The sequence below is a fragment of the Monodelphis domestica genome, chromosome 4 (assembly GCF_027887165.1).
Source record: "Monodelphis domestica isolate mMonDom1 chromosome 4, mMonDom1.pri, whole genome shotgun sequence".
In the NCBI taxonomy this organism is placed as follows: domain Eukaryota; kingdom Metazoa; phylum Chordata; class Mammalia; order Didelphimorphia; family Didelphidae; genus Monodelphis; species Monodelphis domestica.
In genome coordinates, this window is record NC_077230.1 from 396,369,215 (window position 1) to 396,384,995 (window position 15,781).

The window sequence follows — 15,781 nt, forward strand, 5'->3', positions numbered from 1 at the left end:
GCGTCTCTTTCATGATGTGAGGTTATCTTGTCTAGGCCTCTCTGGTCTAGGCATGTGCTTTTTATTCTGTATTTTCTTTAATCCTTAACCTTTTAATAAACCTCATAAAATTATAATACTCCTTGCAGAGAGAAACTAATTGCTACCTGCCTCAGTCTCCCCTAAATGTTAATCTTTACAATAAGTCCATTGATGGAACCTCACTCATCACCTGGTACCTGACAGAATGAAACTTTTCCTTGTCATAGGACTGGAACCTTAGTGCTTATCCCAGGAATGAAATTGTTTTCTTATCTAGAATAAACCTCTACACAAAATGGGCAACTTATCCCAGCCCCCTAAGGCAGAATCCAATAAGGCTTTTCAAGACAGTAATCCCAGGAGGCAACTAGGTGGCTCAGTGGATTGAGAGTAAGGCCTAGAGATAGTACAAATCTGGCCTCAGATACTTCCTAGCTAGGTCACCCTGGGCAAGTCACTTAACCTCCATTGCCCAGCCCTCACTGTTCTTCTGTCTTAGAACTGTTGTATGTAAAAGTTAAATGGTGAGTTTGCAGACTGACAGCAAAAGGGCAGAGTTCTGGAATTCTGAGGATAGCTCCTGATGTTGGGAAGAGACAGTTAAGCCTAAGGGCTATGGCTTTTTCCCTCTGGGTGGACCTGAGGAGAATTAGCTTGTCCCTGTGGATTTGAGTGCTTGTTCATCATATCTTACTGCTGTTTGGAGTATCCTGTACCTGTTGGCCTTACGACATCTACTGAGTTCCTGTACTGTGACAACTAGCAGCTGATCGTGAGACCGTCACTGGGCCCCGTCAGGCTTGCACACAGACCTTTTACCTTTAGATTATCCAAGGGGGAAAGGGGTAGCATTAGCTTAGTTAAGTTTAGTAAAATTGGGGTATACAGTGAATATAGGGAATAGATTAGGGAACCACTCAGAAGCAATCTCTCTGTGGAGAGATGTATAGATCTGGGGAGGTATAGATATTTATAATAGAGTAAGCTATAACCAAATCCCTTCCAGCCTATCCTTATAGTATTAAACACCTGTAATTTATAACCTAGGGTTCTGCGTGTATGTGTATCGCATCTCAGGGTCTGGCTCTGCCTGCATGAACTTGAATAGCCTTCCCAATCAAGTTACTGGTCTAAATTACCATGCAAACCCATCCCCTGAAACTCAACAGTTATATCAGAACCAATACGCAGTATTGATTCTAAAATGGAAGGGAAGAAAGGAAGGAAGTGGCATGGGCATTGTACCCCAGAACCTATAGAAGCGTTTCAGGCCAAAAATTAGCAGGGAAATTCCTTTGCTCCCTTCTATCCTTTTGACTCCTAATCCCAAACATCTGACCCTGAGAGGATTTTCCTCCTTGGATTGTCCTTTAGATCTGAGATGGACAGAGAGGCACACCTCATTGATATCATCAAGTTGGATTTCAGACATCCATCTGTTCTCCAAGCTACTAGGGCCACCCTCTATACCTTCAGGAAAACCTTTCCCCACCCCCTTGCTTCAGTGCTTACCACTCTAGAGTCTCATCTGCACTGTTGAATAGAGTAGAAAAACCCCAGAATTGATGGCATGGGGGGACAGCTTTCCCTCCATGCCATCCCCCCAAGGAATAGCTTTCTATCCATGCTGTTCCCCCTAGGAGGCAGGCTGCCACCTATGTTGTCCTCCTGGCCAGCTTCAACATTACCTTCTAAACCAATAAATCTCTCTTTTATTTTTAAGCTGTTTCAGAGTCTTGCATTCTTGCAAAAGGTAGCCTTCCTGAACCCCAGGGGCTCACCTCAAGCCCCCCAAAACAGAAGGAAGAAAAGGAGAAAGGAAGAAAGGGGTGAAGGGAGGAAGGGAAGAAGAGAGGAAGGGGAAAAGAGAGGAAGGGAGGAAGAAAGGAAGGGAGGAAGGAAGGGGCCTTGAAGCATAGAATGTAGAATGTCAGAGATGGGAGAAAACTTAAAGAGTATAAAATATCAGTTGACAGAATCCTTTGAGGGCAGCCAGGAGGCACTGTGGATAGACCACTGGGCTTGAAGTCAGAAACACTCATCTTCCTTAGTTCAATTCTGGTCCCAGACATTTATTAGCTGTGATATCCTGGGAAAGTCACTTAATCCTATTTACCTTGGTTTCTTCATATGTAAAATGAGCTGGAGAAGAAAATGGCCAAAACACTAATATCTCTGCTAAAAAAACCCATATGGGTTATAAAAAGTTAGACATGGAGAAGCCAGGTGGTTCAGTGGATAGAGAGCCAAGACTGGAGAAGGGAAGTCCAAGGTTCAAATATAGCTTCAGATACTTCCTAACTGTGTGACCCTGGGCAGGTCATTTAACCCCCATTGCCTGGCCCTTACTGCTCTTCTACTTTGGAACCAAAACCTAGGATCAATTCTAAAACAGAAAGAAAGAGTTTGCTTGTTTGTTTGTTTAAAGAGTCAGAAATGATTGAAATGACTAAACAAGGGATATAGAAATAGAAGAGAAGATTTCAATCCATTTTTTGATGGAGTGCCATGCCCACCCACCCCCAGAGACCTTCTGCTGTGCCCCTCACTTCACCATATGCTGGGTGCCCCATCCCCCCCTACTCCACACAGGGGAGGGAGAAAGCAATCACATTGGACTACTGGGTGAATGAAGTGAGGTATGTCCTCAGCCAATGTGGAGATGGGGAGAGTTGTGATCTGAGCTCTCTGCTTCCCTCCAGCTCTGCTGCCTGTGAGCCACCAACCTTACCTGCTATGCACTCCCATTGAGCTAGTAGGCAGAGGGGCAGAGGATATGAAAAAAAAATGTCATCAGTCTTGGTGGAGAGGGGGAGGTGAGCTGCTCCACCTGATTCCCTCTGCCTTTCTAGTAATGAACTCTGGGGTTGGGGGTGGGGAGGGAAGGTGGCCAAGTGCCCACAGAGAGCACTCAGCATGCTGTCTTTGGCACTCATAGCATAGGTTCACCATCACTGCACAATCATATTGAATACAGAGCCTGGATTTCTGTATTGGGTGCATCAGTCAGAGAAATGAACCAGGTGTGAATAAGGGGCATGTCTAATGAAATGATAATAAATCGAGGGTTTTTCTAGAAGTCCTCAATGAATTTGGAAAGCATGAAAACCATTGGAGGAAATGGAGTGATTCTGCATAGAAGGTATATTGGGAATAGTTGAAGACATGGAGTCATGTGTGAAGATGGGATTAACTCTCCCCTGCCCATTTTTAGATGTAATCACCAGAAACATGGACACCCCACTTATCTTTAAGTATGGGGAGGTCTGTGACCCACTTGTGTGAAAGTGGGTGACAAATCAGTACCCACTGACTGCCCCCTGGGTAGTTATAAGAAAATTTATAGACTATAATTGATCCACATAAAGTGGAAGGAAGGCACAGGAAGTGATGAAAGGAAGGGTCTTTAAAAGTGGCAAGAACTTCCTGTGACCAGCTCTCTTGCCTTCAACTTCACCCTGGAGGAGCTCTGGCTGGGGACCTCAAAAAGCTTTTGAATTTTCCCTTAGAACTACCACATGGATAAGTGGAAAGCCTGACTCCTTTTCCTGGTTTTCTGAAGGTATTTGCCTCCAGAGAGGCCCCTTGTTATGGAGGAGGCCTTGTGGCTAAAACCCTTGCTTAATTTTCCTCTGGTCCCCTTTTGTCGGGGCCTCTGAATCCCTGCCTGGTTAGGACTGGGCCTGAGTAAATATCTGCTCTCTCCAGTTTCCTTACTTTCATTCTTTCTCCTTTTGTAAATAAACTACCATAAAAAGTCATTCTGACTTGAGTAATAATTTCTGGTGACCACACTCTTATAAATTTAGTCCAACCCTTTGATTTTTACCTTTATACATGTCATATGGGATTTGAATAAAATATGAAGGTTGTTGCGAACCCAAGCATTCCAGTACCTAGCCAGCATAGAAAAGAAAGCTCATAAGGCTGTAAGAAGGAAGCACTTTGGGGAGAGGGGAGGGAAAGGAGAAGAGCCTGTCTTCCCTTCCCTACCCCCCTGTCCTTGACCAGAGGAAGTCTCTGTGAACTCCAAAAGGTCAAGAAGATTTGGACTTCTCATCAGAATCCTAGAAGAGACTTCAAAATAATAATGATTGGTACCAGTGTCTGCATTAGAAGTCAAGGAAAGGGGGCAGCTGGGTGTCTCAGTTGATTGAGAGCCAGGCTTAGAGATGGGAGGTCTTAGGTTCAAATCTGGCCTCAGACACTTCCTAGATGTGTGACCCTGAGCAAGTCACTTGACCACCATTGCCTAGCCCTTACCACTCTACTGCCTTGGAGCCAATACACAGTATTGATTCCAAGACGGAAGGTAAGGGATTAAAATAAAAGTCAGGGACAAACTAGATACTCTGAAGAGAAGCTTTAAGATTCAGAAAGAAGTCTGGAAGGCAACTATACTTATAACCATGGGGAACATATACCTTTGAAGAATTTATAACAAAAGGACTACCAAGAGCTATGAGATATTCCCATTGCCTCTTGTATTTTCTAAGTTTGATCCCACTTTCCCCTGAACTCTGTGTGTCCTTGTGGGAGAATGTGATCCAGAACTTGGGATGGGGGGCATTGTGCCCACTCTTTTTTATTATTCTGTTTTTATTTCCTCTAGTATTAAATTAGTAAATACCTCCAACTAAAATGTAATTGTCTGCCTAAGCTAGTTTGTATCAACTAAAAGTCATCGAGGGAAGCACACTAGTAGAGGTTGATGAGAATCAGTGTTAGACAATCATTTATCCTGGCTCACTCACCCCACTTTCAGGTCCCCTAGAACTTTGAGGGGGAAAATAGCAGCAATTCTTTGGGATCCCAACCTACCAATGCTAATGGAAATCTGGGTTAGTAGCCCCAAAGCAATACCTCCAGAAATCCAGTGTAGAATGATCACTGAAAGACCTAGACTGAAAACCTGGTTTTTAGTTCTGATCACTTAATCTCTACAGATCTCAATTTCCTGGTCCATCACAGGCACTCAATAGATAATTAACACTTAATAAATTCTTGTTGAATAAATAAAGAGCAAGCAAGGTGAACTCAAGATGTTAACATAAGAAGGCCAGTTTGACTTCATGGTTATCACTCAAATTTAGTGGGATAAAGCCTATGCCTTAAAAATAGCTCTGGAAGTGATATTATAGCTTATTTATTTATAAGGAACAGAGTAGAAAAACATAGGAGTAGAAGTAGTAAAACAGTGTTTTGTGTGTGTGTGTGTGTGTGTGTGTGTGTGTGTGTGTACACAAACATTTCACAATCCAGGCACCATACTGAGATGGCTATGTGGCACAATACTGTGTCTAGAATCAGAAAGAACTGAGTTCACATTCAGTCTCAGACACTTCCTAGCTATGGGAAACTGGGCAAGTCATTTAACTTCTGCCTACACCAATGTCCTCATCTATAAAATAAGAATCATAATGCTACCTGTCTCCCAGAATTACTGTGAGGATAAAATGAGATCATATTTGTTTTTGATTGGCACATAAACACTTGTTCCCTTCCTCGTTCATTCTATAGTGGAGAATAATTGTAGGTCGACATCATATAGACCAAAACAAAACCAATATTATCATCTGGTTATGCTACAGACCACCTGGACAGAAAGAGGTGTGAAGATTGATTGGATTTAGCTATCTCCTGATTGTAACAATGAAGATACTTAGTTCTTCCTTTATTGTGAAGATTAAATTGTAATCCCCTGATTGTAACAATGAAAGTACTTAGCTCTTCCTTTATTGGGAAGATTGAATTGTAATCCACGATCTATTTTTAGAGTTTAATCCCCAAAAGGTGATAATTCAGTATTTTAAGTAGATCTACCCATTTTAACTACAAAAAGTGTTAAGTACTACAAAAGGTAAACTAACCAAAAAGCTGTTAAGTAACCAAAAAAGGTATACTCTAACCGAAGAAGGTGTGAACTAAAGAGTGGGCAGTCCTGGAGAAAAGCATCTGCTGTGATTGGTGGACATGAAATTTAGGGGAGGTGACACAAGAGAAAAAGATCTTTAAAAAGATGATCAGAGTCCAGAAGAAGATTATATTCGATTCAGATATAATCGATATATTTGATTCAGGAGATATTTGATAGGAGATCTCTGACTCAGAGTTGGACTGGAGGAACTGGACCCCTAGAGGAACTCATGCAGGAGATCTCAGACTGCTTTCCTTTTAGATGGTCACTGTTGGTGAGTGAAAGGCTGACTTAGTGACCCTACCTTTCTCAGAGGTAAAAGCCCACCCTCTTGAGATTTTTTTCCCCTGGCTGGGGCTTAGAATTTCTAGCTGGTATCAGAGCTAAGCCAGAGCTCTATCTCTCTCTCTCTTCCTTTTTCTCTCTTCCTTAATATCTTCCCTCTATTATAAATAAACTACTATAAATTACATTTTACTGTAGTAATTCATTTTGGGATTTAGAAATTAAATCCCTGGTGACCACCACTTTAAATATTCAGTGTCCAACCACAAATTAAATTTAACAGAGGAAATAGATTAGGAGTTTAGGGAAGACATTTTAAAAGCACTTAAGAAGCCTGATAGAATAGTTGTGGGAAATTTAATTACCTACTTGAGTTCTCTTTCTCTACCAGAATCAATTTCTCCTTGACTTAATTCTCACATCACATGCTTTGTCAGTTACTCAACTAACATTTCCTAAACATTTGCTCTTTGGGATGAGTATCCTCCTTTCTTCCTGTTTCTCTTCCCCAGTTTTCTGGAATTCATTCATTTAACGTAAGTCTTAGAGTAAGTATCTGAGGTGGCCATCTCCCCTGAAGCTGAGTCTCTAGGGGTCCTACCATCTTCATGAGCTTGCCTATGCTAACGTTTCTCCTTCCTTTGTTTCTCCACCATTGTAACAAACAAACAAAAAAATTTAAGAGAGATAGTGGGTGGTGGGGGTGGAGGAAGCAAGCAGATGCCCCAGTACCATTACATCAGAGACAGAAAGTGCTTTTAAAACAGATATGCCAATTAATACCTGGTTCTCATACAAAAATAGTGCACAAGTGAGGTGTTGCATCCTACACCTGATATAGGTCTCCAGGTGGCCTAAATAAAGAACTTAAAATAGGGGATGGGTTGAGAGATGCAGAATTCTACAGCCTATCCTCTCCTGAGCTTAGCTCAGCTCTCTCCCCATCTTCCCAGAATACAGCTGGCTCATTTCCCTAATATGTTTCTTGCCATTGTCTGAAGGCAGATGTTGTTAATTAATACCTTACATCTCCACAGCCCTTTATATTTTTCAAAGTCATTCATTCCCCATACATTATCTCATTTGATTCTTACAGTAATTCCCAAATGACTGAACTCTGGGGTCTTCCTTCTTCATCTCTTTGAAAGTTGGTGGGAGCTCATGCCAAAGGAGAGGAGAAATGTAATATTTGGAATTTCTATAGAAAGGGGGGGTTGAGATCTCTGGCTCCCTGTACTTCTGGTCTCCAGCACTTGGCACATTGCAAGTGCTTAATTTTTTAAAGAAAGCATTCATTTATCTTAACTCACAATTTCCTAGTAGGGCATGAAGGACCAAAGTTTAGTATAATGGAAAGAGCTTTGATTCTGGAGTCAGAAGACATGGATTCAGATCTCACCTCTGATGGATACTATCTGTAAGCATCTATGTGACTCTAGATAAGTTATCGCTGCCCTGGGTTTTCGTTTCCTTTTCTTCAAAGTAAAGGGGCGGCAGGAGATTCATGACAAAAAAAAAAAAAGGCTATCCACTGCCATGGAAAGGTCTGATGGAGTCTGAATGCAGGTCAAAGTATTCCATTTTCCATTTATTACCTTCATGAGATTTTTTAAATATGCAATTCATATCTTCTTTCACAACTTGATGAATGTGGAAATTTGTATTGCTTGATAACCCATGTATAACTTAAATCTTATTGTTTGCCACCTGGGGGTGGAGGGGAAGCATAAGGAGGGAGGGAGGGAGAGAGTTTGGATGGCAAAATGTTAGAAAATGAATGTTAAAAATTGTTTCTGCATGCAATCAGGTGGAAAAAATATAATAAATAAGAAAAGGAAAATAGATAAATGGATGGATAGATAGATAGATAGATGGATGGATAGATGGATGGATGGATGGATAGATAGATAGATAGATAGATAGATAGATAGATAGATAGATGATAGATAGATAGATAGATAGATAGATAGATAGATAGATAGATAGATAGATAGATGGATGGATGGATGGATGGATAGATAGATAGATAGATAGATAGATAGATAGATAGATAGATGGATAGATAGATAGATAGATAGATAGATGATAGATAGATAGATAGATAGATAGATAGATAGATAGATAGATAGATGGATGGATGGATGGATGGATGGATGGATAGATAGATAGATAGATAGATAGATAGATAGATAGATAGATAGATAGATGGATGGATAGATAGATAGATAGATAGATAGATAGATAGATAGATAGATAGATAGATAGATAGATAAAATGAATAGAGGGACATAGATGATCCCTTCCAACACTAGAGATTCTTTGATTCTGGAAGGTAGATTAAATTGTGAGCTCCTTGGGGTCAGGGGCCTTTTGCCACATTTTATATTCTGCGCATTTAACACAGTACCTGGCATACACAGTAGGTGTTTAATAAATGTTGATTGATTAAGGAAGAGAAGCTATGGAGAGGCAGTATGTTCTAGTGGAAAGAACTGAAGGCAGGACCTTATCCCAGGTCACATAGCACTTGAACTCCAAATCAGCATAATAATTTTTTAATAATGGCTGTGATTTATATAAAACTTTAAGACTTAAAAACATTTTACAAATATTATATTATTTTATTCTCATAACAAACCTGGGATGTAGGTGTTATTATTATCCTAATTTTACAGAGAAGGAAAGTGAGGCAAGCAAAGATTAAGTGACTTACCCAGGGTCACATAGCTAGTGATCTGAAGCATGATTCAAACTCATAGCTTCCTGAAACTAGGGCCAGTCTTCTATTCACTGCCCCACCTAGGTACCCCCAGCAGAAAAACAAGCAGATTTAGCACCTTGGCAAGAATACTTGGCAAGAATAATTAGAAAAATCTCCCAGATATCCTACTTGTCCCTAAATGCCAAAGACTTTTCTCCCACCAGACTTGGCCCGACTCTCCTACAGTCTTCTAACCCTAAATCCTCCAAGGGACCAAGAATCTGTTTCCTTTGCAAATGTTATGTCTCAAGACCTCAAGATTTTCCCTGCTTCAGAACTCCTTGATACAGTGAATTAGTCCTAGAAAGTTGATTTGAGATCACATTTCACTCTGCTCCCTAGCTATATAATGCTGGGCGCCCTGAGTTAGGAGAAGCCCTCGGTTCAGAGGCTAGAAATGTTGTAGAAAGGATTCTTTTGAGGGATATGGATTAGATTAGACAGTAAAGGTACAGTGAACACTGAATACAGATTTAGGGAGACCTGGGTTCAAATTTTGCCTCAAGATGAGAACTAGCTATATAAAACTGGCCAAATCATAACCTACCCTGTTTCAGCATCAGTTTTCTCATCTGATAAAAAGATAATAATAGGGGGCAGCTAGAGTGGCTCAGAGGATAGAGAGCCAAGCCTGGAGACAGGAGGTCCTAGTTTCAAATCTGGCCACAGATACTTCCTAGCTGTATGACCCTGGGAGAGTCACTTAACCCTCATTGTCTAGCCCCATGTTGGTGAACCTATGGCCCATTTTCCAGAGGAGGCTGCTCCTCTCCTCTCTCTCCCTCTTTTCTGACATTTCTCACATCTCCCATCCCTCTGCCCAGCAACCCAATGGGAATGCTTCCTCCTTCCCCTATCTGGGGTAAGGTGAGGGCTCACATGAGGCATAAGAGTTACATTTGGGCACTCAGTCTCTAAAAGATTCACCATCACTGGCCTATCCCTTACTCCTCTTCTGCCTTAGAACCAATATATAGTATTGATTCAAAGATAAAAGGTAAGGGTTTAAAAAGTAATGATAACCAATCAATAATCATTCACAGGCCTAGCATTGATCTAGGTGCTGATAATACAAATACAAAATCAAAATACTCTCTGCCTTCAAAGCTGTTTATATTCAATTGAGAGATTGGATATGCAAATATATCAGCATATGCAAAAGAAAGGAGGGGTCATTGGAGGACTAAAGAGAGAGCTGGGGAGGGATCTCAGGAAAAGCTCCACAAAGAAATATGACAACTGTGCAGGAATCCCCCGATGAAATCCGGTTTTCTCTTGCCTCTCTGCCCCTTCTCCAAAGCTAGTTGTTCTCCCACCTACACTTCCAGGCCAATGTTAGGGAACATTTTTTTTTACCTTTACCTTCTGCCTTGGAATTAGTTCTACTTCCAAAGAGTGGCAAGGGCTAGGCAATCAGGGTCAAATGACCTGCCCAGGATAACCCAGCTAGAAAGTGCCTGAGGCCACATTTGAACCCAGGTCTTCCCAACTCCAGGCTGATGATCTATCCACTCTGCTGCTCCCCAACCATTAAGGAATTAGTGAAGCATCTCCCCTGCTTCCCTAAGGTGAGAAAGAACAAAGGGATTTCCTGGAGAAGAAGAACCAGTTCCCATTGGAGGCTCTGCACCAGATAGAGCTCAGATGCCATCTGCTGGGAGCTGAGGGGAACCACAGCCATAAGGTGTGGAGGATGGCACCGAAGCCTTAATAGGACAAATGTGTGGTGCAGCCACAGGAGAGAATCCCAGGGGATGTGGTGCATGCTGCGCATCCCTGAGGAGGAAGTCCCTGCTCACCCACACACCTTAAAGCATCTCTGGGCTATCAGGCTGCCTCTGTTTGCTTGGGATGCTTTATGATGGGGGAGAAGAGTTGGGGACATTCCAGTGAGGAATGGAGGCTGGAGAAGCGACAAGTCCCCCATATGTGTCCTCAGTCACTCAAATGAAGCTTCTTCCATTCAAACAATAATCATTATGGACGCATGTAAAACCCAGTGGAATTGCCCATCGGCCATGGGAAGGGGGAAAGGGAAGAACATGTGACCGTGGAAAAATATTCTAAATTAATTAATTAAATACAATTTTCCCAAAAATAAAATAAAATACACAGTTAAGTCACTTGATCCCAAGTCACACAGCTAGTAACTCTGAGAGGCAGGACTTGAAACCAGGTCTTTTTTGAACTCCAAAGACTATCTCCTAAGAAATGCTACAACCATGATACTCTCTCATCCATCTCCATGCCTTACACTGGCTGTGCCTTCTTTCCCAGAATGCTCTGCTCCCTCACCTTCACATCTTACCTTCCTTGGTTCCCACAGACTCAGCTCAAGTTCTGCCTTCTGTAGTCCTTCCCCTCTAGTACCCTCCTCTCATAAATTCTGTGTAGACAAGTTGTTTACGTGTTGTCTTCCCACTAGAATGTGAGCTCTTTGGAGAAAGAGAACCAGTTTCTACCACTATTTGTATGCCCCGTACTTAGCACAGTGCCTGGCACATAATGAAGCACTTAATAAATGCTTGTTGGGGCAGCAGGGTGGCTTAGTAGAGGGAGAACCAGGTCTGGAGACAGGAGGTCCTGCATTCAAATCTGTCCTCATATATTTCCTAGCTGTGTGACCCTGGGCAAGTCACTTAACCTCATTTGCCTTAAAACCGACACTTAGTATGGATTCTAAGAAAAAAGCGGGGGGGGGGGGGTTAAAAAATAATAATAATATTTGTACAATTAAACTGAAATGAAATGAATTAATCATGTCTGCTCTCACTTGAGTATTCTGAAAAGACTAAGTAGGCTATAGAAAATTATAGTTAAATTAAGCTGATTTAATGACACACCTAAGACCCAAATAGGGGGAGAAATTGTCCTTCCTTCTGAGGAAGCAGCCAGATAATATGGGTCAGCAATCACAGATGGGAAAAAAATGGGAACGTCCTGGGCTTACTGTCCCCTTGTCAGCTGACCCCTCCCAACCCCCCTCTAGGAGCATCTGCTCTGGAGTCGATGGGAGACAGTTCCGTTTGCATACTAGAAGCACAAATTCCTCCAGATAGCGGATTTTCCTCTGGCCTTCCTTGCCCGCTTGCCCAGTCACTCACTGCATGCCACACACTCTGCCGAGCTGACATCTCTTTTTTTTAAGCCCTCACCTTCCATCTTGGAGTCAATACTGCATATTGGTTCTAAGGCAGAAGAGTGGTCAGGGCTAGGCAATGGGGGTCAAGTGGCTTGTCCAAGGTCACACAGTAGCATCTCTTCTTGTCAGCAGACAGAGTAACCAATGGAGAAAACTTGAAAATAAGCAGAAGAAGGGGGCCATCCCTATGAGCAGGGCTAGAGAGAGCCAGTTAGCTTGGAGGAGATTTGCACCAAGAACCATGGTCCATTTCAATATTTCACTATTTTCCTGATCTGCGTTGTTCTCAGCGTGGGCAATCCCTCCACCAAGGCAGTGAGACTTGAGAGATGGTCTTCCAGAGCTGCAGGTAGGAGCAGCTAGTCGCACAGAGGATGGAGTGCAGCCTGGCATGGAATCCGGAGGCCCAAGATTCAAATCTGGGCTCAGATACTTCCTAGTTGCATGACTCTGGGCAAGTCACTTAACCCCAAATGCCCAGCCCTCAACTGTTCTTGGGAAAGTAAGGGCTTTGTCAGAAACGGCTGCTAGGATGGAAGGACTCCATCACGCCATTGCCCACCAGGCAATAAACTTCTCTAAAAGTGGACCAGTAAGACTGGGCCACGGACCAAGGATCCACAGGCTATCAAGAGGCCTCTCTGTATTCAAAGGACCCCACCTAGAGTCCTGAGATGACTATCTTCCTTTGATTGTCCTCCAGATGGTCAGAAAGATGCACCCTCAGACCACACCTCGATCCTATCGGACATCTGTTTTTATTAGGTGTTTTTATTACCCTCATTTTTTAAAATGAGGAAACTGAGGCTGAGAGGGGTAAAATGACTATTCCAGGGTTACAACAGCTAGCAACTACCTGAAGTGTATTTGAACTCAAGTCTTTCTGACTCCAAGGCCAATATATTATCCACTGTCCACAAAAGATTATGATCAGAAAGAGGAATTTCAGAGGTCAATATTATGGAAGACAAAACAGTTAAGGCTGACAGTTGAATTGTAGAATTAGAGCTAGTAGGCATCTCAGACAGCACCCAGCCTAACCTCTTCATTTTACATTTTACATATGAGGAAATTGAGGCCCAGAGAGAGGAAATGGCTTTTCAAAAGTCATACAAGAAATAAGTAGTGGAGCCAAAAATTAATGCATGGATGAATGAGTTGAATGAATGAAAAGTATTTATTAAGCATTCATAATATGCCAAGCACTATGCTAGAGGATACAAATACAAAAGTAGAGCCACTTGTTATTCTTAATAAGTTGACACTATAATGGGGCCACAATATGCAATATGCACAGTGGAGTAGTGACCAGGAAGGGGCATTTCAGTTTGGACATAGATGATGAATAAAGTTATAGGAGAATCTATTATGACTGTTTCCAGGAGCAATGGCAGTATTCATTTAATTATGGTTCTTGAATTGAGTAGTTACCTCTATGTTCTTTATGCTGACTGGCCAATGTGAGACCCAAACCTGAACATGCTGTTGCTGATATGATAAACAGTAGGATAAACACCAACCATTCAGGACATAATATCTCTCCCTTGATACAGCCTGTGACCAAAAGAGCATCTTCTGTTGCCATGGACTGATTCATATCAAGCTTAAAGTTCAATAAACTTCCCAAATTTTTTCACCCTATTTTCTGGTGATTCATCATGCTGCTCCTGTAGGATTTGCTGTTGCCCTCATGTGATGTTTAGTGTCACTTGGGCATGTGGTCTTTTCTAGGTATTGCTGATCTCATAGTTGCAGACCTTCTCTGTGCTACTTTCATATACTTGATATCACACTTCAGAAAAACTGACAATTTTTTTATCCAACAGTAAAGGAAAGATGTTTCTTTCTCCGTTTTAATCATAAGAAGCTTTTTTCTCCACAAGGAAAGTTCCAAGGTCTTTATGAACCCAGAACAGCTAGTCATATCAGTATAACATTTAATCTATCTTTGAACCTTGCTTTCCTGCTTATCAGGGTCTATGTTTCTGTCCATATCTGACTTAGGGTTAGAAATTCCTTATGGGGATTTAATATCATATGGGGACCTTTTGCCTTCAAATCTATTTTAGGATTGGAGGATCATATCTCTCTATCCAAACAAAACAAAACCAAAAAAACTTATTAATTGTGTGAGGCTGAGGTATTTTGGTTTTACTTTAGCATTCTCTCATGCAAATTAATTGGAAGGGGAAAAAGCAAGAACTATATCCTGGAGTCAGATATTACTCTTCACCTCAATCCTTTATCTCAAACTCCTGTGTTTATTATATTTAGGCAGGCAGACACAGCAAATATCCCAGACTTTTAGCTTCCATAGGTATGCAGGAGCAGGAGGTGATAGGGAAATGAATTTATGACCATGTGAATTAAAATTCTAATACCTCTCCCTGACTTTTCCTCCTATTCTTCCACTCCCACTATCAACATTCTTCAATTTCTGTCTTCTCCAGTCTTCAATGCTCATTTGTGTCTAGCCCAATAGAAGTACTCCCAGACATAGTTTTCCTGGAGGGAATCAGAGCATACCCTTCCCTAATTTAGATAAACCCTAATTTAGATAAAGCACTCTCTTCATAGTGATCTTCAGGACATGGATTTAAAATGAACCTACCTATTATTATTCTGTAAAGACAAGCAAGTTTGTATCACATCTCAAATGAATGCATACATGTTAATGACTCTTTCCTGTCAAGTAAACATAAAATCCAAAAGCTAAAGGAAAATATGGATTTAACAGCCTTTAAACATTCGGTATTTTCTGGACTTTGCTTGCCTTTTATCTGATATCAGGATCTGAGATAAGACCTGGGATGGAGAATTAACAGATGCCATGCTGTCTAAAGTGAAGTAGACTGATCAGTGGAGGGTAGAAACTATGGCAGGTACATCTGGCCAAGTAATCACTAAGAAAGAAAAGGAAAGAGTTAAAATTCCTTGAAGCACAGCCTATCTAGTGATGCTTAGAAATAAAAGCATTCACATTCTCAACTCAAAAGAGGTGGTACCAAATAACTCTCTTCCATTTCACCTTGTAGACTCCTTGACTTCCTACAAAGAATAGTTCAGATATCATCTCTTACACAAGAATTTCCTAAACTTCTCAGCTGTTTGAACTATTCTTTGCCGAGACTATATTATACAGGAATATTTTACTGTACTATATCAATTTTATTTTAACCATATAATATTAAAATATATGCATATGTGTGTATGTATAATATTGCTTAGAAAATCATGGAGAACAGAGATTTTGATTTTGAAGAGATCATAAAGGAATCCAAGACTAACAGATTGGGAAACACTGGACTGAATGATCTCTCAAGTCCTTTACATCCCTATCATTCTTTGATTTGTATACTGCCTTGTACTTTAGCAAATGAGATAATATTTGGAATACATTGCACTAGCATTATAACATTATATGAATGCATGTAATTATTATTATCATTATCAATAATAATATTATCTCATTGTCCTCTTTTTCCCTATTATAATTTTTTTGTTGTTCTCACCAATTAGTGCTAAAACAAATTATTATCCTGATATAATTCATTTATGTTTAATGTTCTGTGAATTATTTTGCAGTCAAAAAAAATAACTGCCTTTTATAATTGAATTATGTTTGTCATTTCTAGAATGTTTCAAGATTTGCAAA